Raw genomic sequence first — 20,572 nt, 5'->3', positions numbered from 1 at the left:
TATGATCTGTAAGTTTCATCGGTTCAAAGTCCTTATTATTGAAAGGGCTGTAGTTAAAAAGGGTTGAACGAGTCACTGATCACGAATGTATGCAAATTTCGAAACACCAAATCTTAATCAATTTTTGTCTAACAGAAAAACAAAAAAATACATGATATTTAGAAAAGCAAATCTGACTTTTTTTGTTTTTCGAGATTTTTGGTATCTCCAACAATTTTTAAGTTATTTTGAAAAAAAGCATATTTTTCAAAATTTTAATTTTCAAAGATTTTATTTTGAAACCAAATTTTTTCAAAAATAAGCACTTTGAATCGATCAAACTTACAGATCATATAAACACAACATAAGTAAAATAATTTGTGAAGCAGTAACTATTTATTTAATTTAAGTTGTTAATTAGGGGGTGGTTTTCCCCATTTTTTTTTTGCAAAAACAAAAGGGACCAACTTTATTTTGAGCGTAACTTGCTTAAATTTAATGCTAGAAACTTTTTGTAAAAACAGAAATAAAGCTTTTTTTAAACACTTTAAAAAAGTTAAAATAGGTTTACCCCAAAAAGTGTTTAATCTTTTGGATATTTCACGACGAAATATTCTATTTGAAATTTGGTGAATATGAATCTATTTTTCATTGGCTATAACTCTGGTTCTACGAGATCCAGAGACCTAACGCGTACACCATTTTTTTTTACTTTTTTATAGGCTATATTTTTGTTAAAGACATTTTTTTCGACAAAGTACTTACTTTTTGAGTTATTTGCGAAAAACCGTCTAAAAATGTGGTTATTTTGTTGAAAAATGAACATATTCACTTGCAAATAACTCGAAAAGTGTTTGCTTGGCGAAAAAGCTCTATAGAACAAAAGTTACTTAAAATTAGTCAGTTTACCCATTTCCGAACTTAGTTTGGACATATATTTTTTCACCCGCAAGAGGGGGTGAAAGTCACCCCCAGAACAAAAGCACACATCGGCACAATATCACTTTTTTTCTTTAACATGTAAGGTATACGTATGCCAAATTTCATGTCAATCCAAGCGGTTCTTTAAAATTTAGAGCAAAAACCATGAAAGAATGGACTATAATGTTTTCACAACGGTGTGATTTCTAACGTCAGAAATCTTGAATGACGTAAGCGTATTTTTGTAGTAAAGCAACTACCTTACCTATCTTTATTTGAGTTTAGCTATATGTTGCATAGTCTCTCAAAAACAATGCTTATTATTATTATAAGTGAACTATATATTCCCAACGTCTCAAGACGTTTGGAGGTAAACAGTGTAGACCCACCAACCAAAGACGTAGTCCTAGAAGAACGTGACCAAGCCGTCAAATATTTTATAAATGGAAAAACACCTGGAACCGCTAGACAACCTGGTAAAAAATTATTAAGTTAACCACCCAGTTAAAACCAAATTATATATTAAACGTAATATAATGAATAACTTATGAAAGAAAGAAGTATTACGTATCATTAGCATATATACTTTTTATACTTTGAAAAGGGGTAACCATTGCACTCAAATGTGGTCCAGAGGTAATGACGTACTCAACTCTAAGATGAATCACAATAATTTTATTATAGTTATTTAACCAACAAATGTATTAATGTGTGAGCGGAACGAGCGCGTTAATGTTCGAGAGTGTTAATCGCCATTTTAATTCACAAGTTCGTTACAAAACTTTTCCGTCGACCGTACTTTTCAGAAATAAAAATATATCCATCTTTTGATTTTTCAAATACACAGAATTTTAAACAATAAAGTAAATAATGACATACCATGACAGATAGTTCTAACAGGGACTACTTAATTTTAAATTTTTTAGTGGGAATATAAAGAGGTATATGTTTGGTTGCCTACACCACAGGTCACTGCCAATCACAGAGCGTTTTATTAATTTATGCAAATAATGTATGTTGTGTTGCCTATAATGAAATCGTTCATTAATAGAAAATTATTCATTAATAGGGGTCATTAATCAACGATTTTAAGCTTAAATTATGGGACAGGTTTCAGCCCAACAAGAGCTCATCAGCATTTATAGGAAACAAAAACTGACCCAGAGTAAGGACATTCATACACAAACATATTAAAAAAACATTAGAACTATTGATATGATTAACATTTTTGTGCTTCAGAAATAGTGGTTGGTAGAGAAATAAGTGTTAACAACGTGTTCTTCTGGAGGATCCATCTTGTAAACCAGGTTCGCCCTGATATCAAAATGATCTCCTAGATAAAAATGCAAGAAGATATTATTATTATATCCATATAATTAGTTACTTTAAGCGGCGATGCTATTTTTAGATAAAAATAATGATAGAGAAAAGAGTACGTGTGAAAATATTACTACAGTAGAACCCCTCTAATCCACCCTCGGATGGTCCGACGCTCCGGGTAATCTGACCTGCCCGCATGCCCCGGCAAATTCCTTCAGTGCCTGCTCGCAATTCTTTCAGTGTTATTTCGAACCTTGTGGTGTGTATATATGTTTTCAAAATCTCCGCGAAACGTAAACACATTACTCTTTCGTTAAGTGAAAAACTTGCAGTGCTTCAAAGGCTGGATAAAGGTGAATCACTACAAAAATTGCCAATGAACTGAACGTAGGCGTGACAACAATTAAGGATTGGAGAAAAAATCGGAAAGACATTGAATCACATACAATGGCGATAGATGGAGAAAACGCTCTTAAGAATCGAAAAACATTGAAAAAGCCTAAACTTAAACTGCTTGATAGTGCATTATGGATGTGGTTCAGCCAAGAAAGAAGGAAGGGAACTCCGGCCCAATATCTGGCCCAATCATAAAAGAAAAGGCAATAATTTTGCACAAAAAACTAGAAGTCGGAAGTGAGTTTAAAGCTAGTGAAGGCTGGATTGATCGCTGGAAAACCCGTCATGGTATCCGGTTTATCTCAATTTGTGGTGAAAAATTATCTGCTGATGCTGAGGCGGCTAACGAGTTTTCGGTGAAGTTTCAAGAAATCGTAAAATAAAATGAACTGTTACCTTGCCAAGTCTATAACATAGACGAGACAGGCCTAAATTACAAAATGCTTCCCAGTAAAACCTTAAGTGCGCCAAATGAAACCGTAGCGGGAACGAAACTCTTAAAAGATAGGTTAATTGTTGCTCCTTGTAGCAATGCTGATGGTACACACAAGCTTTCCCTGTTTGTTATAGGCAAATCTAAGAAGCCCAGGGCTTTCAAAAACATCAATTTATCATCATTGCTGGTTTATTACCGCAATCAAAAATCTGCTTGGATGGACTGCAATCTTTTCAGATCGTAGTTTTTGACGAGTTTGTGCCATGTGTTAAGAAGGATTTGAAAAAGAAAAATCTTCCCGTTCGAGCTCTACTGATATTGGACAATGCACTATCGCATCCCTCTGAGGAGGATTTAGTAAAAGGAGATATAAAAGCTATCTTCCTCCCACCAAATGTCACAACACTTATCCAGCCAATGGACTAGGGAATGATAGAATGTTTTAAGAGGCGTTATCGCCGAAAATTCTTAAGTTCTATCTTAGAAAAATCCGAAGAAGGATATGACATTTTTCAAGCCATGAAATCCTTTAACATTAAAGATGCTATCTATACAATGGCTGAGTCATGGGTAGAACTGAATCCTGACACGCTAAGAAAATCTTGGCGTAAGTTTTGGCCAGAAGTTATGACCGAAATTGACCAGATCGAAGATGAGCAAAACGACATGCAGGAAATCGTTAAAAATCTTCAAACCCTGAATAATTCAATCCCTGCTGGTGAAGTTGAAGAGTGGATTGAACAATGCCACAAAAACTGCGAAACCAGTGAAGTGCTGAATGATGACGACATTGTTGCCGCGGTTTTGGAACATGATGGTGATGAAAACGTGAACTGATGTTGACGAGCCTCCTGTCCAGATTTCACACACCGATGCCAAGAATGCATTTGAAATCGGCCTTCAGTACATAGAGCAGAATCCAGCATCAACACCGATGGACATCTTGTGGATCAAAAATTGGAGAAACATTGCAGCTAAGTCCAGAATTTCGTCTTGTAAACAGATATCTATCACTGTCTTTTTTTCCAAGTAGACTACTAATTTTTCAATACATATGTACTTTTTTTTTGCAATTAATTTAATAAATACATAATAAAGAATTCTGGCATTTTAATGCAATATAATTATGTACATATGTATGGTTATTATATCACTGAAGAGAATAATACAGGCTTTTTTTTTCTTGTACAGACGTATTTAATGACTTTTTCTGATAATCCGACCTTTTTTGCGTTCCGACCATACTCCTAGTCCCGAGGGTGACGGATTAGAGGGGTTCTACTGTATAGAACAACGATGTATCATTTTACTCTTTGTACTTTTAATACTCAAAACTTACATTACTATTTATAGTACTACACACGCAATTAAAATATAATAAAATAAAGTAAGTTAACAATCGAAGTAGCACAGAAAACGAGCATAAATATCGTTCCCATACCACCAGATTGACAACAGGTGGAATACTTTCTTTGGTTACAACCTCCCGAGATTTTCAAAAATTATAAATCATACAGGATGCCGAGGAAATTAAGATGAGAGAATTTTAAATAATTCACAACTCATCTGCTCAGCGTGGTAAAAGATCCAACAAGAAAGATTCCTTAATACTCATAAAAAAGAGTTAATGAGTTGAAAATGTAAAAATATTTTCAATTTTTTCGCAGTACGAAAACGCAGCAGCTGCATAATACTCTGGTTAAATCGGAGAGTGCAGGAAGAGTCTATACCGGTTTCCGAGGTTTTTCTTCCTCATCAGTAGTCCCATATCCTCTTCTCTCCTATTTCTCCAGGTATCACACTTTGGGCCTTTTCGAATTGCAAAGAAAGAAATGTCACGGATGAACTAGAACCATCTAGCGAAAAACGTTATCAATCGAAGTAGCACAGAAAACGACAATAAATATCGTTCCCATACCACCATTCTCTCATCTTAATTTCCTCGGCATCCTGTTTGATTTATAAATTTTGAAAACCTCAGGATGTGTAACCAAAGAAATTATTCCACCTGTTGTCAATCTGGTGGTATAGGAACGATATTTATTGTCGTTTTCTGTACTACTTCGATTGGTAACTTACTTTGTCTTTCGGTAGATGGCTCTAGTTCATCCGGGACATTTCTTTCTTTGCAATTCGGAAAGGCCCAAAGTGTGATACCTGGAGAAATCGGATAGAAGAGGATATGGGACTACTGGTGAGGGGGAAAAGACATCCCAAACCGGTATAGACTCTTCTTGCACTCTCCGATTTAACCAAAGTATTATGCAGCTGCTGCATTTTCGTGGTGCAAAGAAATTGAAAATATTTATACATTTTTTTTTATAATAAAATTAGTTAATGTGCCCTAAACAATAAAGTAAATGCTACGTTAACTTAAAATACAGCTATGTAAAGAGGGTGAATAATTATTGATGTGAAGTGTGATAACACCGAGATTTATACTGTGTTTTGCTAAGACCAATATCGACCCTGTGGAAATAATATTTACGTGTCCACAATAACAAGAATATTATACAACTGTATTAGCCAATTTTATATTGCAGGTTTTCATAGGGATGCGCTAGGTTTAGTTATTAAATGGTGCTTAATCCTAAGTGTATCACCAACAATGTAGGGTTGATAAGTTTAGTAGAGATAGTAGTAGTAGAAGTAGTGATAGTAAATCGTTGATCTATATTTAATTTGTATTAATTGTAGAGTATGTAATGTACAATATTTCTGAAACTGCACTTTATGCAATATTTATATAACTTGAATTAATAGAATATAATAGAAAGAACAAAGAAGAATATAACAAAAACTTCGGTCCTCAATTCCTTCTAGGGTTTATTTCAACTTTTATTCTTTAATTTTATTTTTTCAATTTATTCAACTTTTTATTATTTCTTTCTATCATTCTCTGTTTTGACTAGTGGCTTGGATTCCTCGGTTGATCAGTGTTTTGTTTGATCCATATAACGGATTGCAGGTCATCCCCCAGGTCGTTTTCTTTCAAATTTGCCCACGATGGTAAGTTTTTCTATCTTTCTTGTTCTACTGGAAATGTGTCCAAAATTCTGTAGGTATCTCTATTGTATTAGGTATTTGTTAAAGCAAGCAACCTGGGTTTATATTGAGTTGTTCTATTATGAACACATTTGTTCGATGTTTAACTCAGGTTATTCTCAGCATGTGGCGGTATACAGGGTGTTTGGTAACGAATAGGCCATAGCTTAACCTTAGATTCCTGCGCTTAAAATAGGTTGATTTAAGCTAACTTACCTTAGTACTAGAGTTGATAATAACTGAAATACATGGTATCAAATTTAAACTTTTATTTTATTTATTCGTGAATATTTCCTGGCAGGCATGAGCTAATAACACGAAATTTGGTAAGCGGAGGTTTTTTGGGACGAGAAATCTAAATTCGCCACCAAGATTGATATATTACCCAGAGGGCACTACATACGTCTTTCAGCGCTCATTTAATACGTTCAATTTTTTTATTCCCGACTCTACATACTTTTTGAATCAAAATTTTTATCGCCTTAATATCTTTACTTAAAAAAGATATCGCTAAACTTAACCGTTTTCGAAACAAATGCATGTTAAATCTGCGATGCAACATAATTCTTTGCATAATATCATGTAGTTACACCCGAAAAATAAACTTAAAGCCATAATAATTTGTAAAAATGTATCGCAAATTTCTTCTAATGGAATTTGCGATGCAATAACATAAATTTTAGAACTTGCACAGTTATTATGGTTTTAAGTTTATTTTTAGGGTGTAACTACAATGATATATTATGCAAAAAATTATGTTGCATCACATATTTAAAATGCGTTTACTTCTAAAACGGTTAAGTTTAGCGAGATGAATATAGTATATAATTTTTAGAAAAAATATTATGGTAGGGGAGCCCAAGCGGGGATTTTTTGCAGTTACTCGAGCGCGTCAGATTATTACATGGAGAGAAACCTTGTACCCTGAAAATGTACCTCTACCATATATTGGCTCTTAATGCAGGGGAGTTCGTTAAGGGCGGCCGAAAAAAAATCTATCCTTACAAAAACTCGAAATCGTCAGATTGGGATAAGGTAAGTTAAGCACATGCAAAACAGTGTTCAATAATCTACCGATTTGAGCGGGGCGTAATGAAATGGTTGAGCTCCAAAGTTTCACATTAAAAAGCGAATATTTCGCGAAATGAATGACAGATCGAAAAACGAAAATTACTCAATATTTTTCAAAAATCTATCGAATGATACCAAACAGGACTTCCCAAGGAGAGGGGTGGGGAGTAAATTAAATATTTTAATTAAATGGCGAGAAACCTTTTACCCTGAAAATGTAATTTTACCATATATTGGCTCTTAATTCAGGGCAGTTCGTTAAGGAAGGGGGGGCCGAAAAAAAATCTATCCCTACAAAAACTCGAAATCGTCAAATTATGAAAAGGTAAGTTAAGTACATACAAAACAATGTATATTTAAAAAATCTGACGATTTGAGCGGGGCGTAAGGAAATGGGTGAGCTCCAAAGTTTCACAATAAAAAAGCGAATATTTCGCGAAATGAATGACAGATCGAAAAACGAAAAAGTACTCAATATTTTTCAAAAATCTATCGAATGCTACCAAACAGGACTTCCCAAGGAGAGGGGTGGGGGGTAAATTTAATATTTTAATTACCAATCCCGCGATATTTTGCGAAATGAACATCAGATCGAAAAACTGAAAAATGCACTTATTCAATATTTTTGAAAAATCTATCGAATGGCACCAAACACGACCCTCCACGGAGGTGGGGTGGAGGGTTACTGTAAAATATTAAATGGGAGCCTACATTTTTTATTGTAGATTTTTATTCCTTACTTAAAAATAAGTAATTTTATTCGAGACATTTTTTCGAATTATGGATAGATGGCGCTATAATCTAAAAAAAAACGATTGTTGGAAAGGACTAAATTAAATTAAAAATGGTCTCCACTAAAATGGAAAACTTTACTTTTTTAGGTTTTAGGGCCTACACTTCACAACCCCAAAGCGCTCGAGTGACTGCTCATTTAGCATACTTTGATCCCCTACCATTAAGAGAATAAAAATTTTGATTCAAAAGTATGTACAGTGGGGGATAAAAAAAATTATCGTATTAAATGAGCGCCGATGGACGTGTGTGGCGCCCTCTGGATAATACATAATTTTTAGTTTCGAATTTAGATTTCTCGTCCCAAAAACCCCCCTTACCAAATTTGGTGTTGTTAGCTCATGCCTGTCAGGAAATATTCAAAAATAAATAAAATAAAAGTTTAATTTTGACATCCTGTATTTCAGTTATTATCAACTTTCGTACTAAGGTAAATTAGCTTAACTCGACCTATTCTGAGCTCAGGAATCTAAGTTTAAGTTATAGCCCATTCTTTACCAAACACCCTCTATACATAACATTGCATTTAGGAATCATATTTATTTCTAGAAATTTATCAAATTAACGGCTGCCGTAATTTCCACCCATGAAACAATATTGCTGCTGATCTGTACAATAATTTTAATTAAATAACAAACTGATCTCTCCTTTAATAGGTTTTGCAATAAATACTGCCTGGAAGTAACGCAAAAATATTAAAACCTGACCGAGCTTTCATTAATTTTCGTTTAAAGATTTTCTTTTTGTAATATCAAAGGAAAGTATTATGAAATTTTCAATGTAAACGATTGGAAAACAAATATTCTTAATGAAAAAAGATTTTTCGAAGTCCGACAAATTTTCGGGGAGAAATTTAGGTCGGAATTTAAAGCTCGAGTTGGTTATTCTCATTTTATTTAGATATCAATGTAGGTTTAAGATTATCTTTGTCTCCGTTCTTATGGTAACTGATCTTTTTTATCTGTTGGTTTCTTTGAGTCGCAAGAAAGACATTGCTTAAAACATTTTTGTATGAGATATATTGGTTTCGTTGAGAACAACTAAAAAACTACTAAATTGTTTATATTAATCTAAACTTTTCTAACTTATTCTAACTATATTTAAATAAATATTATTTTCAACGTGGAATCAAGTAAACAGGTTTACCTCTTTTTATTAAATATTATTTTAATTGATTGATTCGACCGTTACTTGATGGAAGTTAATTTTATCTAACAATTAAACACTGAAAACGTTTGTTTTCTATACTTCCACAACATTTATTTTAACTATGTAACTACAGCTGTTTCGGCAGGGTGCCTTTCTCAAGTGATTTAGTTTACTACGTGTTTGCCTTTTTAAAGTTTTTAACTGAAGAGATTGAGGAGTGGGAGCTATTTATCTCGAGTTGGTCATTCAGAATTATATCTGTAATTTTTAATTTATTAGTTTCCGTAGTTTCTAATAAAGATGGCTTAAGGCCTTTATTTTGAATATGCAGAATTTGAAATCCTTCATTAAAAGAATGATTATGATCTAGAAGGTAAAGTGCGTATGTAGAAGTATCTGTTTTTCTATTGTTGAAAGCCCTTTTGTGTTTTGCTATCCGTTTGTCAAAGGTTCTGCCAGCTTGACCGACGTAAGTTTTCGGAGAGTCACCACAAGTTAGTTTGCAGACACCACTCTGTAGTTGTTTTCTCTTTCGGCTCTTATTGTTCTTAATATATTTGCTTAAGTTGTTGTTAGTTCTAAAAGCTAGTGTTATTCCTTTCTTTTTTATGTATCTGGCTATTTTTGTTGTTATCTTGCCAGTATATGTGATAGAGCAGAAGGTACTGGGTTCTTTCTGTGGTGGTGGATAGACTAATTTCAGGGCTTTCTTATGGAGATTTGGTTTAAAATTTTATTAATTGTTTGTTCGTTATAGCCATTGTTTACTGCTATTTGTTTAACCCTTATCCGGGCAACACATTTTACTTACGTAACCGGTCAACTCGGGTCCGTTGGTCCCACCACTGTTCTTAACTATGTACTATTCATATTTACCCATATATTTCTAATATTATTTTTTTATTTTTAATTAAAGTTAAACTTAAATTGTCTAGATTAAGTATGCTACTATAGTATGCGGTCTACATCGAGGGTGGATCTACCTGACGGATTTGCAAAAAAATAATGAAATTCAAGAAAAGTTTTGTAGAAAAAATATTTATTCACAAGTAATATACATTTGGAAGGTTATGTTTTTCCCTGATAAATAGTATTTCTGAAAATTTTTGTTGACTTTATTCCACACATCGCGTATTGCTGCTAGTTTGTCGTTCCTTACTCGTTCATTCTTCGTGTCCTTATCATCAAATCGAACAAATCTTAGAAAATTCTTGAATCGCTTTAACCCCATGGTAGTTTTAAATATAGTAGGCCCATAAAATTTACTCCAAAGCATATCTACATTATGGATGTTGGCACTCAGGTGCCCTGCAGTTAGTAGTAGTACTCTGGGCTAATTAGCAAAATACAAGGAAAAGCTATTTACCAGCAATTTTATTGCTGCAATCGAATCTTATTATTGTATGTATTAATAATATAGATATGCAAAGTCCGCAGATACTGTGCTACTTTTTTTATAAACAAAATGGCGCCCGAAAATCGTGTTTTTTCAATTTTTGCTCTATAACTCCAAAGATTTTAACTTTAGACCAAAAACACCCAAATAAAAATTCACCGCAAATAAATTCTGCATGGAGACTTGTTTTTTCCGATTTTCTTCGACGAAAACTTTCCCCGGAAAAAGCGAGTTTTTCCAACAAAATTTTTAATTTTCAACTAAACTTTTAGATAATTAGTTGTTAATCAATAATTAAATAACTTGGCAACGTAAAAGCCCTTTTCGTATGTATTATAATTCCAGAAGTCTATGGAAATTGAATGAACAGTTTAGCAACAATTAAAATATTAATTAAAAATTTACGGTCGCTATAATAACGAAAAAGATTATGATACATAAGAATAACTATGATTTTTTCATAAAAAGACACTATACCTATCTAATGTACTTTACAGAATTGAAATTGGACTAGCTAAGCGGCCTCAGGAATATTTTAAAGTTATAAACAATTTTTTGGTCTATAAACAAATAGTGAAAACGGTACTCAAAAGTCAGCAGCAGGACGCTTCTTCTAAAGAAAAAACGTTTAATTATGACGAGTGGTTCCTGAGATACAACCGGTCAAAGTTGACCGGAATTTACGGCAAAGATATAAACAATAAGATCATACTTTCCAAACCATCACCTTTTTATTTTTATCCTCTTTCTCCACAGCAATTTTCATGTCTTTAAAATCCTCATAACATATATATATTATTATAATAAAAACTATCGATAATACGTGTGAAAATTGCCAAAAATAGCAAAATTCCAATCAAAAATTAGGTTGGAGAAAATGTAACCCTCAAAGTTCAAACTCAGTATACGTTAACAAAATGCATTTTCTCGGCTTCCTATGGAGCAATTCCCTTCATTCTTTTTTTGTTCCCTAATAACTCGAGTAGAGCCATCGAACTAACGCATTATTAAATGTCAAACTTGCTTTTGTTTTGTTATAATAGATTAATTCATTTATAAGAACAAAAAATTACATATTTTTTCCAGTCGTAGGCTTTTTTGTAGATAAACTTACTACAAGTGTACCTTTTAAAGTTAAAAACATAAATATTCTCATTTGAAAGCTGTATAATGATTTAAACAATTTTTATTTAAACAAATTAAAATATTGTGTTATAATAAATATCTTAATTTATTATAACAAAACAAAAGCAAGTTTGACATTTAATAATGCGTTAGTCCGATGGCTCTACTTGAGTTACTTGGGAACAAAAAAAGAATGAAGGAAATTGCTCAATGGGAAGCCGAGAAAATGCATTTTTTTTAACGTATACCGATTTTGAACTTTGAGGGTTACATTTTCTCCAACCTAATTTTTGATTGGAATTTTGCTATTTTTGGCAATTTTCACACGTATTATCGATAGGTTTTATTATAATAATATATGTTATGAGGATTTTAAGGATATGAAAATTGGTGTGGAGAAAGAGGACAAAACTAAAAAGGTGATGGTTTGAAAATTATGATCCTATTGTTTATATCTTTGCCGTAAATTTCGGTCAATTTTGACCGGATGTATCTCAGGTATTTCTCGTCATAATTAAACGTTTTTTCTTTTAGAAGAAGCATCCTGCCGCTGTCTTTCGAATACCGTTTTCACAATTTAATTTATTTTAATATTTCCCGAGATATGCTATTTGTGTATAAGCCAAAATTGTTTATAATTTTAAAATATTCCTGAGGCCGCTTAAAAAGTCCAATTTAAATTCTGTAAATTACATTAGATAGGTATAGTGTCTTTTTATGAAAAAATCATAGTTATTCTTATGCATCATATTTATTCTCGTTATTATAGTGACCGTAAATTTTGAATTAACATTTCAATTGTTGCTAAACTGTTCATTCAATTTCCATCGGCTTCTGGAATTATAATATATACGGAAAGGGCTTTTACGTTACCAAGTTATTTAATTATTATTGATTAACAACTACTTATCTAAAAGTTTAGTTAAAAATTAAAGATTTTGTTGGAAAAACCCGCTTTTTCCGGGGAAAGTTTTCGTCGAAGTAAATCGGAAAAAACACGTGTCTATGCAGAATTTAATTGCGGTGAATTTTTGTTTGAATGTGTTTGGTCTAAAGTTAAAATCTTTGGAGTTATAGAGCAAAAATTGAAAAAAAAAACACGATTTTTGGGCGCCATTTTGTTTATAAAAAAAGTAGCACACTACCTGCGGACTTTGCATATCTATATTATTAATATATACAATCATAAGATTCGATTCCAGCAATAAAATTGCTGGTAAATAACTTTTCCCGAAAATGGCCTATTCTCCGATAATCAGCCCAGACTATAGTCCAATAAATGAATATAGCTCTGTAGAGTTGCAATATTTCCAGTTCTTTATCCCCAGGACTTTTTCGGCTTCTTTGTACACTTTGCTACTTAGTTCACAATTTTTTGGTCCACAAACAAACAAAAGGAATCAACAGTATCATCTACACTTTACTTTGTGCACTTTGCTTTTTATTATGTCGCAGGATCGCATACGTCCTGTCGGTTGTGGTTGACCCTTCGAGTTAATTCCATCCTTAGTTTCAAAAAATACTTACTCTGAAATCTGGGAACTTGTAGCTACACATTCTTCTTCATCATCACTCAATACTGCTTGCTAATCATCCTCTTCACTTGCTTCCGAAATGTGATCTTCAATTTCAGAGTCACTTTCAATGCCACCTACTTTAGGAGATCCTTCATTATCGGAATCTTATACATTATTAGCAATATCTTGCAGTTCTGCAGCTGATAATGGTTTTTGGGACATTTTATTCACACTATCTACTTTCACTGTAATTCAATATAATTTTAGGAGCTTAGTTCTCGACACTAATATCGATATCAAACGACTGATATTAGATGCATTATTTATTTCAAAATATGTATAGGTACCTACCTAACAATATGCATTCCAACAATGATTATTATCAGTTTTTAAAATTCATTTAGGATAGACAACACCTATTGTAAGCATATCTTTGATGTTCACATCAAAGTGATTTTACATTGTTTGTTACACGTTTAGAATTTATTATTGGATTTCCGAAATCATAAAAGTCGTTAAGATGATCCACAAAAACATTACCTAACTGCCAGATTAACTTCTGTAACAAAGATTAAGACTTTAGTTATAAATACAAATAGGGTCCGACGGTCCCGTGTTGCCCCTTTACGTGACAAAATTCTTTCGACCCAATAATTTCAAAAATTATAATGAATATTATGAATACTTCATGACTATGTTGAAGGAAGCATACTTCTAAACAAATTCAGTGGTGCATAAAATTCAATAAAAAATTTTTATCAGTTTATGATAAAAGAATTGACGTCTCGGGCCCGTTGGGCCCACCTTGCCCGGATAAGAGTTAATGATTTTCAGTTCTATTTCGAAGTTTTTTTTGACATGGGAATTTCTGTCAGTCTATGTATCATGCTATGGTAGGCTGCTATTTTGTGTTGTGTAGGATGGGCTGATGAATTGTGTATAGTTGTGTCAGTATGGGTAGGTTTATGATATACGGAGAAATCACGTTTGTTGTGTAGTCTGGTCATTTTTACATCTAGAAAGTTTATGGACTTATTCTGTTCTGTTTCTATTGTAAACTCAATATTACTATGAAGTGAATTAATGTATGATAGAAATTGGTCAAGTTGCCTGTGTGTTCCTGTAAAGCATACTAGTATATCATCCACGTATCTCCACTAACATAAGAACTATTTAAATACGGGATGTTTAAAAATTGTTGTTTCAAGCTGGTTCATAAATATATCTTGAAGCAATGGGCTTAGAGGATTGCCCATAATAAGTTCTACACTGTTGTTTGTGTATATTTGATAATTGAATTCACAATAGTCTTGATTTATGCAAATTTCAAGATGGTGTAAAATTTCAGATGCAAGGATCGGATTGAAAGGCCCTCTGCCGAAACCGCTGTAGTCACATAGTTATAATAAATTTTGTGGAAGTATAGAAAACAAAAGTTTTCAGTGTTTTATTGTTAAATATTATTTTATTTTCAGGCATTTTGAAAAAAATTGTAAACCTTAAATATCTATATACGTCTATCCCTACTCCATTATTATATGAGATAGAATGACAAATGAGATATCAAATGAAAGCTTTTAATACAACGATGGTAATAAAGATAAGAAATTTGACCTCGGACTTCTCGTCTTACACCGGATTTATGTCAGGTCGGGGACGTCGACACGACTGTCTTACGGAGCACGTTGACGAATCGATTGATGTGAAAATCATTGGCTAGTTTATCATACAACGGAACGGAACGACCCCGGGAAGTGCCGAGAACGTGCACTTTCTATTATTCTAGGGCACGTATCGTCCACGCCCTATCCTAATGTAAATCAGTCTTTAAAGTTTCAACCAAAATTAGTGTTTTATAGTCACCGCAATAGTTCAAGCAATATATTATTCAACGCGGCTTAGCAAGACGAGAACAAAATAGTATACTTCCGGTTTCATCCCCATCTGTCCGTCCATCAATATGTACAGGTAGAATGACAATTGAAGAGTAATGGCAAAGAAGGTGCTATGTCAATTTTTCCCCAGAAAATGAGTTTCTGGTCCCTTCTGTTAGCCAGCGATCTCGACAACCATTCTATAAATCAATCACCGCTGTGAACGTGTTCAATTAGAAATAAGAGCATATATTTTAATTTCTCTAGTTAGACTAAGAAGGTGGCAAGTTCGCGCGGTCCCGGCGAGAAAATATTATGTAATATTGTACACGTACACGTAGGCTAATTCCATCGCTGTAATTCTAGCAAATGTAGTAAATAAATGAGTTTTCGTTATACGCCAGTCAATGGGAGCAAGAATAGGATATTACCTCCGAATTCTACCGTACTGCATCGATTTTAATGTTATTCCTAACCTAATTCAAAGTCTACCCTATGCCGATGTGTGCTTTTATCTTGGGGGGTTCCCACCCCCAAGAAAATTTTTTGGTTAAAATTATCACGGAATTCTCTAGAGAAAATAATTTTAAACAAAAACTGTTCTATATTTTTTTTAACTAAATATTTTTGAGTTATTTGTGGTTGAAAATTGGCCATTTTCATTGAAACATAATACCTTCTCGAACGGATTTTTTCGGATACGTTAAAAACTATGCATCTAACTAAAAAACGATGTTCAACATTTTTATAAGGAATAAAAAAACAAAGAGACACTTGCCTCCATAACTCTTCTAGTTATAATACAAAAGGAGATATGGTAGGTGAAAATAGTTTGTTTTTTGGTACATTCGCAAATTGGTATATTCAACTTGAAATGTCAGAGAAACGGTCGATTTTAGGTGTATAATGCTATTAATACCTTTTGTAGTGCTTGAATAGACCTCTAAAGTGATCATTACTAAAGGTCCATTACATTAAAACTAAGCGAGATATGCTGCAAAAAAATTGATAACTAATGTGTTTTAAGAAAAAATGAGAAGAAATTTTAACCCCCATCCACCAAAATGTAAGTGCATCGTTTTCCTACTATAATACCTTTAACTATACATACTGTTATTTTTATGTTTAGAAAGTTGGACGGGTTTAAAATGAATGGTTTTTGAAAAAAAAAGATCAAATTATAGAGACCATTTTTAAATTTTCTTATAAATAATTTTTCTCCATGTAACTTGAAAATGCTAAAAGATACATTAATGAAAAGTAAAAAGGAAATTTTTACCTAAAAAACTCCACATTTTTGTGTGGTATCTTTTTTTCGTATTTCTTATCATTTTCGAGTTACATTGAGAAAAAGGAAAGTTTTTAAGAAAATTTAAAAATGCGCTCTATAATTTGACCTTATTTTGTTCAAAAACCATTCATTTTAAACCAGTCAACTTTTTGAACATATAAATAATACTATAATAAAGTTTTGAAGAAGGAAAACGATGTATTTAAATTGCGATGGATGAGGGGTCAAATATACTTCTCATTTTTTCTTAAAATACATTAGTCATCAAATTTTTGCAGAATATCTCGCTTAGTTTGAATGTAATCGACAGTAGATAACCTATGTATGTTCTGGCACATCCCCTAAATCGCAACCCTTAAATATTAATAAATGCCAAACGGCTTAACGTAGGATGACGTGTGACGTATCGTTGGAAAGGGGATGAAAAAGGGGGTTGAACGCAGTAGGTGGCGTGCGCATCGGAATATGCCAAAAGGGCATTACGTCATATCTTCGTTTCTATTGGTCCGATTTTGACGTAAGAGGGCTCGTCGGAACGGAGAGGGGGTAACGAATAAGTTGAGACGAAAAACAAAGATGGCGGCAGTGCCAAAACGGCATTACAGCATATCTTTGTTGCTATTGGTCCGATTTTGACGTATGGGGTGTCAAATAAGAGCGGTGGTGACACAGAAGCCAACTGTCAATTCTTCTTCTTCTTTCCGTTTGTCAATTCTTCTTTTCCGTATAGTGCCTAACAGAACGTGACATTCGACATCTTTGTTGTCATTGGTCCGATTTTGACGTATGGGGTGTCAAATGAAAGCGGTAACGACACAGAAGCCAACTGTCAATTCTTCTTCTTCTTTTCGTTTGTTAATTCTTCTTCTTTTCCCTATAGTGCCTAACAGAACGTGACATTTATATGACATTGTTCAGTTTTCCGTCCGACATTTGACGCAGAACGTGACATTTGACGTAGGACGTGAATGACGTGAAATTCGACGCAGAACGTGACATTTGACGTAGATATGTGACATTCGACGTAGGACGTAAATGACGTGAAATTCGACGCAGAACGTGAATGACGTGACGTGAATGACGTGACATGTGACGTAGGACGTAAATGACGTGACGTGAATGACGTTAAGTTCGAAGCAGAACGTGACATTTGAACGTGAATGACGTGACATTCGACTTGCTATCCTCTGCTGCGCTCTGCTACCGTCTGCTAATCTCTATTACCTTCTGCTCCGCTCTGCTACACTCTGCTGACCCCTTATACCGCTCTGTGATCGTCTGTGCCTTCTGTTAGCTTGTCTCTGATGACGTCTGTACGTCTCTGGTACCCTCTGCTAGCCTCTGTTATCCTCTGTGACCCTCTGCTACCCTCTGTTACCCTCTGCTACCCTCTGCTGCGCTCTGCTACCCTCTGCTACCCTGGCCTAACCTAACGTGGGGTTGCGATTTGGGGGGTGTGCCAGAACAGCAAGTCAAATTGTTGAATTAGAATCGTTAGTAACAAGTCTAGACAACGATCTTTTGAACTTTGCCCATGTTAATGGCGCATGCGTGAAATAAAAAAATCTGAGCGTGGCGTCACGTTTTCTGCATATCAGCAAATTCAACGAGACTTTGACCATGGTAATAGCGCATGCGTGAAATAATCAGTTAGGGTGGGGGAGGCTGTACTGGTAGATAAATTTAACAACTTCGTAAGGACTCTTAGTCTAGTGAGACAGTTTTGAGATTTCAGTTCTTTGTTATTAAATAGCCAGTTAAGATATGTCTATTTTGTCAAAAAGTGACTATCTGGCTCTTTTGAGTGTCAGTGGTATTAAAGCTCTTTCGCCAGCGGACATGGCAAAGGATTACGAAGAGTCACTAAGAGAATGGTATCATTTACTCTTAAATGAGAGTGACTTTACTCTTCTAGCATGTGCTCCTAATGTAAAATGGTATTCCATTTGCCGTTGTCATTTAGTAGCAGACGACGGAAGTACTGCACACGAACATCTGCATTCATTAATTCACTTTACAAATGGATCTACAATGTTGGCTTACAAGAAGAAAATACAACGTGCAGGAAAAAGACTACATCCAAAAACTACGTTTAGAAAAATTATTTGTTTGGATCATTGTGTTGGTGTTTTAAGATACATTACATGTGCTGATGGTCAAAAACCCCTTCGTCGAGATGGAGATGGACTTTTAGGTAAACCTCACTCCCATTACGAGAGAAGTGTTTTTAAATTAGAATGGTTACATTCGAGAGGAAAATTCTGTCGAAGTATACGTAATGAAATTTCTACCCTAGCGAGCAGAGGTGTTAGCAATTTAGAAAAATATGCTTCAGTGCATGAACTACACGTAAAATCAACCTGCAAGTGTGAAAGAGGTGAGGAAGGTATTAGAAGAAAAGATGAAGCCAATGAAAAGAGAAGACAATTTTACAAAACTGAACGTGGGATCACCATACGAAAATCATACAAAGAAAAAATGCTTCAGAAACGTAAAATTATTACTGAACTAATGAATTTAGGTTTAAATAAAAAGGCAGAACTGCAAAGAAAAACTATCTTAAAATTACTGGAACTATTGTAATATCTTTAATAAATAATAAGTAATATCTTGATATTTTATTTCCTAACACAAAAACACTTTTTGAATGCTATTATCTTAGAAATTTTATTTAGAATATTCCAGTCCAACCTAGACTGCATAATGTGTAAGAAAGAATTGACCCCATTTAATTTGTATTGAATTTTTGTCCAAGTTTGACTTAAATGTTCACAAAGGACTTTACTGTCCATGGTAAACTTTCCGTTTTCCATGCTTTTTATATGGGTGTCCAGGATCCTATTTCTATTGGTCAGATTTTGACGTATGGGGTGTCAAATAAAAGCGGTGGTGACACAGAAGCCAACTGTCAATTCTTCTTCTTCTTTTCGTTTGTCAATTCTTCTTTTCCGTATAGTGCCTAACAGAACGTGACATTCGACATCTTTGTTGTCATTGGTCCGATTTTGACGTATGGGGTGTCAAATGAAAGCGGTAACGACACAGAAGCCAACTGTCAATTCTTCTTCTTCTTTTCGTTTGTTAATTCTTCTTCTTTTCCGTATCGTGCCTAACAGAACGTGACATTTATATGACATTGTTCAGTTTTCCGTCCGACATTTGACGCAGAACGTGACATTTGACGTAGGAAGTGAATGACGTGAAATTCGACGCAGAACGTGACATTTGACGTAGATATGTGACATTCGACGTAGGACGTAAATGACGTGAAATTCGACGCAGAACGTGAATGACGTGACGTGAATGACGTGACATGTGACGTAGGACGTAAATGACGTGACGTGAATGACGTTAAGTTCGAAGCAGAACGTGACATTTGAACCTGAATGACGTGACATTCGACTTGCTATCCTCTGCTGCGCTCTGCTACCGTCTGCTAATCTCTATTACCTTCTGCTTCCGCTCTGCTACACTCTGCTGACCCCTTATACCGCTCTGTGATCGTCTGTGCCTTCTGTTAGCTTGTCTCTGATGACGTCTGTACGTCTCTGGTACCCTCTGCTAGCCTCTGTTATCCTCTGTGACCCTCTGCTACCCTCTGTTACCCTCTGCTACCCTCTGCTGCGCTCTGCTACCCTCTGCTACCCTGGCCTAACCTAACGTGGGGTTGCGATTTGGGGGGTGTGCCAGAACAGCAAGTCAAATTGTTGAATTAGAATCGTTAGTAACAAGTCTAGACAACGATCTTTTGAACTTTGCCCATGTTAATGGCGCATGCGTGAAATAAAAAAATATGATCGTGGCGTCACGTTTTCTGCATATCAGCAAATTCAACGAGACTTTGACCATGGTAATTGCGCATGCGTGAAATAATCAGTTAGGGTGGGGGAGGCTGTACTGGTAGATAAATTTAACAACTCCGTAAGGACTCTTAGTCTAGTGAGACAGTTTTGAGATTTCAGTTCTTTGTTATTAAATAGCCAGTTAAGATATGTCTATTTTGTTAAAAAGTGACTATCTGGCTCTTTTGAGTGTCAGTGGTATTAAAGCTCTTTCGCCAGCGGACATGGCAAAGGATTACGAAGAGTCACCAAGAGAATGGTATCATTTACTCTTAAATGAGAGTGACTTTACTCTTCTAGCATGTGCTCCTAATGTAAAATGGTATTCCATTTGCCGTTGTCATTTAGTAGCAGACGACAGAAGTACTGCACACGAACATCTGCATTCATTAATTCACTTTACAAATGGATCTACAAT

The sequence above is a fragment of the Diabrotica virgifera genome, chromosome 2, assembly GCF_917563875.1.
Source record: "Diabrotica virgifera virgifera chromosome 2, PGI_DIABVI_V3a".
Classification (NCBI taxonomy): Eukaryota; Metazoa; Arthropoda; class Insecta; order Coleoptera; family Chrysomelidae; genus Diabrotica; species Diabrotica virgifera.
This window is presented reverse-complemented; position numbering follows the sequence as displayed.